Source organism: Euprymna scolopes, unplaced genomic scaffold (genome assembly GCF_053919585.1).
Source record: "Euprymna scolopes isolate OS-2025 unplaced genomic scaffold, ASM5391958v1 sca7, whole genome shotgun sequence".
Lineage (NCBI taxonomy): Eukaryota > Metazoa > Mollusca > Cephalopoda > Sepiida > Sepiolidae > Euprymna > Euprymna scolopes.
The window spans coordinates 170,417-176,416 of NW_027633768.1; the positions used below are offsets into that span (position 1 = coordinate 170,417).

The following is a 6,000-nucleotide window of genomic DNA, read 5'->3' on the forward strand; positions in this document are numbered from 1 at the left end:
CCTTTGCCGCCCGGACCGGTCCACTGACGACCCCGGCCCCGGAGGGAGCCCCTTTATCGCTTCTCGGCCTCTTCTGGCTAAGATCAAAGTGTAGTATCTGTTCTTATCAGCTTAATATCTGATAGGTCCCTCGCATGGAGGGATCACGATATTAAACTGATTTTTGGAACTCGGTCAAGGGTTAGGAGCTTGCTCCCCCTTCTCCACGGGTTGGCCTGGTATTGCACTGCCTCCAGGAGTTAACAGCCCCGATTCTGACCCCAGCTCGCTCGGGAAAGAGTCAGAAAACGCAATCCCAAAAACAGACTGACTACTACTTTGATCTTACTACTAAACTAAACGACTTTGTTGGTCCTTACTTCCCTTTACTTAGTTGTTGCTGGCTTTGCTTTCGTTCGCTTTCGGTTCGGTCCGCTCGGCTGGATGGACCGTTCGTTGGTCTCATTAGCTGGATGACGGAGGCGGGCGGGCGGCCCTCCTTGGCCGCTGCCTGCGATCGACGCTTCCACTAGTAGAGAGGGGCCGGGGGTAGGGGGGTCGTTGTCGCTCTGCCCGCAACCTTTGCCGCCCGGACCGGTCCACTGACGACCCCGGCCCCGGAGGGAGCCCCTTTATCGCTTCTCGGCCTCTTCTGGCTAAGATCAAAGTGTAGTATCTGTTCTTATCAGCTTAATATCTGATAGGTCCCTCGCATGGAGGGATCACGATATTAAACTGATTTTTGGAACTCGGTCAAGGGTTAGGAGCTTGCTCCCCCTTCTCCACGGGTTGGCCTGGTATTGCACTGCCTCCAGGAGTTAACAGCCCCGATTCTGACCCCAGCTCGCTCGGGAAAGAGTCAGAAAACGCAATCCCAAAAACAGACTGACTACTACTTTGATCTTACTACTAAACTAAACGACTTTGTTGGTCCTTACTTCCCTTTACTTAGTTGTTGCTGGCTTTGCTTTCGTTCGCTTTCGGTTCGGTCCGCTCGGCTGGATGGACCGTTCGTTGGTCTCATTAGCTGGATGACGGAGGCGGGCGGGCGGCCCTCCTTGGCCGCTGCCTGCGATCGACGCTTCCACTAGTAGAGAGGGGCCGGGGGTAGGGGGGTCGTTGTCGCTCTGCCCGCAACCTTTGCCGCCCGGACCGGTCCACTGACGACCCCGGCCCCGGAGGGAGCCCCTTTATCGCTTCTCGGCCTCTTCTGGCTAAGATCAAAGTGTAGTATCTGTTCTTATCAGCTTAATATCTGATAGGTCCCTCGCATGGAGGGATCACGATATTAAACTGATTTTTGGAACTCGGTCAAGGGTTAGGAGCTTGCTCCCCCTTCTCCACGGGTTGGCCTGGTATTGCACTGCCTCCAGGAGTTAACAGCCCCGATTCTGACCCCAGCTCGCTCGGGAAAGAGTCAGAAAACGCAATCCCAAAAACAGACTGACTACTACTTTGATCTTACTACTAAACTAAACGACTTTGTTGGTCCTTACTTCCCTTTACTTAGTTGTTGCTGGCTTTGCTTTCGTTCGCTTTCGGTTCGGTCCGCTCGGCTGGATGGACCGTTCGTTGGTCTCATTAGCTGGATGACGGAGGCGGGCGGGCGGCCCTCCTTGGCCGCTGCCTGCGATCGACGCTTCCACTAGTAGAGAGGGGCCGGGGGTAGGGGGGTCGTTGTCGCTCTGCCCGCAACCTTTGCCGCCCGGACCGGTCCACTGACGACCCCGGCCCCGGAGGGAGCCCCTTTATCGCTTCTCGGCCTCTTCTGGCTAAGATCAAAGTGTAGTATCTGTTCTTATCAGCTTAATATCTGATAGGTCCCTCGCATGGAGGGATCACGATATTAAACTGATTTTTGGAACTCGGTCAAGGGTTAGGAGCTTGCTCCCCCTTCTCCACGGGTTGGCCTGGTATTGCACTGCCTCCAGGAGTTAACAGCCCCGATTCTGACCCCAGCTCGCTCGGGAAAGAGTCAGAAAACGCAATCCCAAAAACAGACTGACTACTACTTTGATCTTACTACTAAACTAAACGACTTTGTTGGTCCTTACTTCCCTTTACTTAGTTGTTGCTGGCTTTGCTTTCGTTCGCTTTCGGTTCGGTCCGCTCGGCTGGATGGACCGTTCGTTGGTCTCATTAGCTGGATGACGGAGGCGGGCGGGCGGCCCTCCTTGGCCGCTGCCTGCGATCGACGCTTCCACTAGTAGAGAGGGGCCGGGGGTAGGGGGGTCGTTGTCGCTCTGCCCGCAACCTTTGCCGCCCGGACCGGTCCACTGACGACCCCGGCCCCGGAGGGAGCCCCTTTATCGCTTCTCGGCCTCTTCTGGCTAAGATCAAAGTGTAGTATCTGTTCTTATCAGCTTAATATCTGATAGGTCCCTCGCATGGAGGGATCACGATATTAAACTGATTTTTGGAACTCGGTCAAGGGTTAGGAGCTTGCTCCCCCTTCTCCACGGGTTGGCCTGGTATTGCACTGCCTCCAGGAGTTAACAGCCCCGATTCTGACCCCAGCTCGCTCGGGAAAGAGTCAGAAAACGCAATCCCAAAAACAGACTGACTACTACTTTGATCTTACTACTAAACTAAACGACTTTGTTGGTCCTTACTTCCCTTTACTTAGTTGTTGCTGGCTTTGCTTTCGTTCGCTTTCGGTTCGGTCCGCTCGGCTGGATGGACCGTTCGTTGGTCTCATTAGCTGGATGACGGAGGCGGGCGGGCGGCCCTCCTTGGCCGCTGCCTGCGATCGACGCTTCCACTAGTAGAGAGGGGCCGGGGGTAGGGGGGTCGTTGTCGCTCTGCCCGCAACCTTTGCCGCCCGGACCGGTCCACTGACGACCCCGGCCCCGGAGGGAGCCCCTTTATCGCTTCTCGGCCTCTTCTGGCTAAGATCAAAGTGTAGTATCTGTTCTTATCAGCTTAATATCTGATAGGTCCCTCGCATGGAGGGATCACGATATTAAACTGATTTTTGGAACTCGGTCAAGGGTTAGGAGCTTGCTCCCCCTTCTCCACGGGTTGGCCTGGTATTGCACTGCCTCCAGGAGTTAACAGCCCCGATTCTGACCCCAGCTCGCTCGGGAAAGAGTCAGAAAACGCAATCCCAAAAACAGACTGACTACTACTTTGATCTTACTACTAAACTAAACGACTTTGTTGGTCCTTACTTCCCTTTACTTAGTTGTTGCTGGCTTTGCTTTCGTTCGCTTTCGGTTCGGTCCGCTCGGCTGGATGGACCGTTCGTTGGTCTCATTAGCTGGATGACGGAGGCGGGCGGGCGGCCCTCCTTGGCCGCTGCCTGCGATCGACGCTTCCACTAGTAGAGAGGGGCCGGGGGTAGGGGGGTCGTTGTCGCTCTGCCCGCAACCTTTGCCGCCCGGACCGGTCCACTGACGACCCCGGCCCCGGAGGGAGCCCCTTTATCGCTTCTCGGCCTCTTCTGGCTAAGATCAAAGTGTAGTATCTGTTCTTATCAGCTTAATATCTGATAGGTCCCTCGCATGGAGGGATCACGATATTAAACTGATTTTTGGAACTCGGTCAAGGGTTAGGAGCTTGCTCCCCCTTCTCCACGGGTTGGCCTGGTATTGCACTGCCTCCAGGAGTTAACAGCCCCGATTCTGACCCCAGCTCGCTCGGGAAAGAGTCAGAAAACGCAATCCCAAAAACAGACTGACTACTACTTTGATCTTACTACTAAACTAAACGACTTTGTTGGTCCTTACTTCCCTTTACTTAGTTGTTGCTGGCTTTGCTTTCGTTCGCTTTCGGTTCGGTCCGCTCGGCTGGATGGACCGTTCGTTGGTCTCATTAGCTGGATGACGGAGGCGGGCGGGCGGCCCTCCTTGGCCGCTGCCTGCGATCGACGCTTCCACTAGTAGAGAGGGGCCGGGGGTAGGGGGGTCGTTGTCGCTCTGCCCGCAACCTTTGCCGCCCGGACCGGTCCACTGACGACCCCGGCCCCGGAGGGAGCCCCTTTATCGCTTCTCGGCCTCTTCTGGCTAAGATCAAAGTGTAGTATCTGTTCTTATCAGCTTAATATCTGATAGGTCCCTCGCATGGAGGGATCACGATATTAAACTGATTTTTGGAACTCGGTCAAGGGTTAGGAGCTTGCTCCCCCTTCTCCACGGGTTGGCCTGGTATTGCACTGCCTCCAGGAGTTAACAGCCCCGATTCTGACCCCAGCTCGCTCGGGAAAGAGTCAGAAAACGCAATCCCAAAAACAGACTGACTACTACTTTGATCTTACTACTAAACTAAACGACTTTGTTGGTCCTTACTTCCCTTTACTTAGTTGTTGCTGGCTTTGCTTTCGTTCGCTTTCGGTTCGGTCCGCTCGGCTGGATGGACCGTTCGTTGGTCTCATTAGCTGGATGACGGAGGCGGGCGGGCGGCCCTCCTTGGCCGCTGCCTGCGATCGACGCTTCCACTAGTAGAGAGGGGCCGGGGGTAGGGGGGTCGTTGTCGCTCTGCCCGCAACCTTTGCCGCCCGGACCGGTCCACTGACGACCCCGGCCCCGGAGGGAGCCCCTTTATCGCTTCTCGGCCTCTTCTGGCTAAGATCAAAGTGTAGTATCTGTTCTTATCAGCTTAATATCTGATAGGTCCCTCGCATGGAGGGATCACGATATTAAACTGATTTTTGGAACTCGGTCAAGGGTTAGGAGCTTGCTCCCCCTTCTCCACGGGTTGGCCTGGTATTGCACTGCCTCCAGGAGTTAACAGCCCCGATTCTGACCCCAGCTCGCTCGGGAAAGAGTCAGAAAACGCAATCCCAAAAACAGACTGACTACTACTTTGATCTTACTACTAAACTAAACGACTTTGTTGGTCCTTACTTCCCTTTACTTAGTTGTTGCTGGCTTTGCTTTCGTTCGCTTTCGGTTCGGTCCGCTCGGCTGGATGGACCGTTCGTTGGTCTCATTAGCTGGATGACGGAGGCGGGCGGGCGGCCCTCCTTGGCCGCTGCCTGCGATCGACGCTTCCACTAGTAGAGAGGGGCCGGGGGTAGGGGGGTCGTTGTCGCTCTGCCCGCAACCTTTGCCGCCCGGACCGGTCCACTGACGACCCCGGCCCCGGAGGGAGCCCCTTTATCGCTTCTCGGCCTCTTCTGGCTAAGATCAAAGTGTAGTATCTGTTCTTATCAGCTTAATATCTGATAGGTCCCTCGCATGGAGGGATCACGATATTAAACTGATTTTTGGAACTCGGTCAAGGGTTAGGAGCTTGCTCCCCCTTCTCCACGGGTTGGCCTGGTATTGCACTGCCTCCAGGAGTTAACAGCCCCGATTCTGACCCCAGCTCGCTCGGGAAAGAGTCAGAAAACGCAATCCCAAAAACAGACTGACTACTACTTTGATCTTACTACTAAACTAAACGACTTTGTTGGTCCTTACTTCCCTTTACTTAGTTGTTGCTGGCTTTGCTTTCGTTCGCTTTCGGTTCGGTCCGCTCGGCTGGATGGACCGTTCGTTGGTCTCATTAGCTGGATGACGGAGGCGGGCGGGCGGCCCTCCTTGGCCGCTGCCTGCGATCGACGCTTCCACTAGTAGAGAGGGGCCGGGGGTAGGGGGGTCGTTGTCGCTCTGCCCGCAACCTTTGCCGCCCGGACCGGTCCACTGACGACCCCGGCCCCGGAGGGAGCCCCTTTATCGCTTCTCGGCCTCTTCTGGCTAAGATCAAAGTGTAGTATCTGTTCTTATCAGCTTAATATCTGATAGGTCCCTCGCATGGAGGGATCACGATATTAAACTGATTTTTGGAACTCGGTCAAGGGTTAGGAGCTTGCTCCCCCTTCTCCACGGGTTGGCCTGGTATTGCACTGCCTCCAGGAGTTAACAGCCCCGATTCTGACCCCAGCTCGCTCGGGAAAGAGTCAGAAAACGCAATCCCAAAAACAGACTGACTACTACTTTGATCTTACTACTAAACTAAACGACTTTGTTGGTCCTTACTTCCCTTTACTTAGTTGTTGCTGGCTTTGCTTTCGTTCGCTTTCGGTTCGGTCCGCTCGGC

At 54.9% G+C, this 6,000-nt stretch overlaps 11 non-coding genes across 11 annotated transcripts; all 11 read left to right on the forward strand.

Moving 5' to 3' along the window:
• The first annotated feature begins 55 nt into the window (after window positions 1-55).
• LOC145275683 (U2 spliceosomal RNA) lies at window positions 56-256 on the forward strand. The gene has a single exon (XR_013867462.1). It is a non-coding gene; the product is annotated as a U2 spliceosomal RNA (small nuclear RNA).
• A 357-nt stretch (window positions 257-613) lies between these two features.
• On the forward strand, window positions 614-814 carry LOC145275684 (U2 spliceosomal RNA). Its single transcript, XR_013867463.1, has one exon. It is a non-coding gene; the product is annotated as a U2 spliceosomal RNA (small nuclear RNA).
• Window positions 815-1,171: 357 nt separating this feature from the next.
• On the forward strand, window positions 1,172-1,372 carry LOC145275685 (U2 spliceosomal RNA). The gene has a single exon (XR_013867464.1). It is a non-coding gene; the product is annotated as a U2 spliceosomal RNA (small nuclear RNA).
• Window positions 1,373-1,729: 357 nt separating this feature from the next.
• Window positions 1,730-1,930, forward strand: LOC145275686 (U2 spliceosomal RNA). The gene has a single exon (XR_013867465.1). It is a non-coding gene; the product is annotated as a U2 spliceosomal RNA (small nuclear RNA).
• Window positions 1,931-2,287: 357 nt separating this feature from the next.
• LOC145275688 (U2 spliceosomal RNA) lies at window positions 2,288-2,488 on the forward strand. Its single transcript, XR_013867466.1, has one exon. It is a non-coding gene; the product is annotated as a U2 spliceosomal RNA (small nuclear RNA).
• Window positions 2,489-2,845: 357 nt separating this feature from the next.
• LOC145275689 (U2 spliceosomal RNA) lies at window positions 2,846-3,046 on the forward strand. The gene has a single exon (XR_013867467.1). It is a non-coding gene; the product is annotated as a U2 spliceosomal RNA (small nuclear RNA).
• A 357-nt stretch (window positions 3,047-3,403) lies between these two features.
• On the forward strand, window positions 3,404-3,604 carry LOC145275691 (U2 spliceosomal RNA). The gene has a single exon (XR_013867469.1). It is a non-coding gene; the product is annotated as a U2 spliceosomal RNA (small nuclear RNA).
• A 357-nt stretch (window positions 3,605-3,961) lies between these two features.
• On the forward strand, window positions 3,962-4,162 carry LOC145275692 (U2 spliceosomal RNA). The gene has a single exon (XR_013867470.1). It is a non-coding gene; the product is annotated as a U2 spliceosomal RNA (small nuclear RNA).
• A 357-nt stretch (window positions 4,163-4,519) lies between these two features.
• On the forward strand, window positions 4,520-4,720 carry LOC145275693 (U2 spliceosomal RNA). Its single transcript, XR_013867471.1, has one exon. It is a non-coding gene; the product is annotated as a U2 spliceosomal RNA (small nuclear RNA).
• A 357-nt stretch (window positions 4,721-5,077) lies between these two features.
• LOC145275694 (U2 spliceosomal RNA) lies at window positions 5,078-5,278 on the forward strand. The gene has a single exon (XR_013867472.1). It is a non-coding gene; the product is annotated as a U2 spliceosomal RNA (small nuclear RNA).
• A 357-nt stretch (window positions 5,279-5,635) lies between these two features.
• LOC145275695 (U2 spliceosomal RNA) lies at window positions 5,636-5,836 on the forward strand. The gene has a single exon (XR_013867473.1). It is a non-coding gene; the product is annotated as a U2 spliceosomal RNA (small nuclear RNA).
• Window positions 5,837-6,000: the final 164 nt, after the last annotated feature.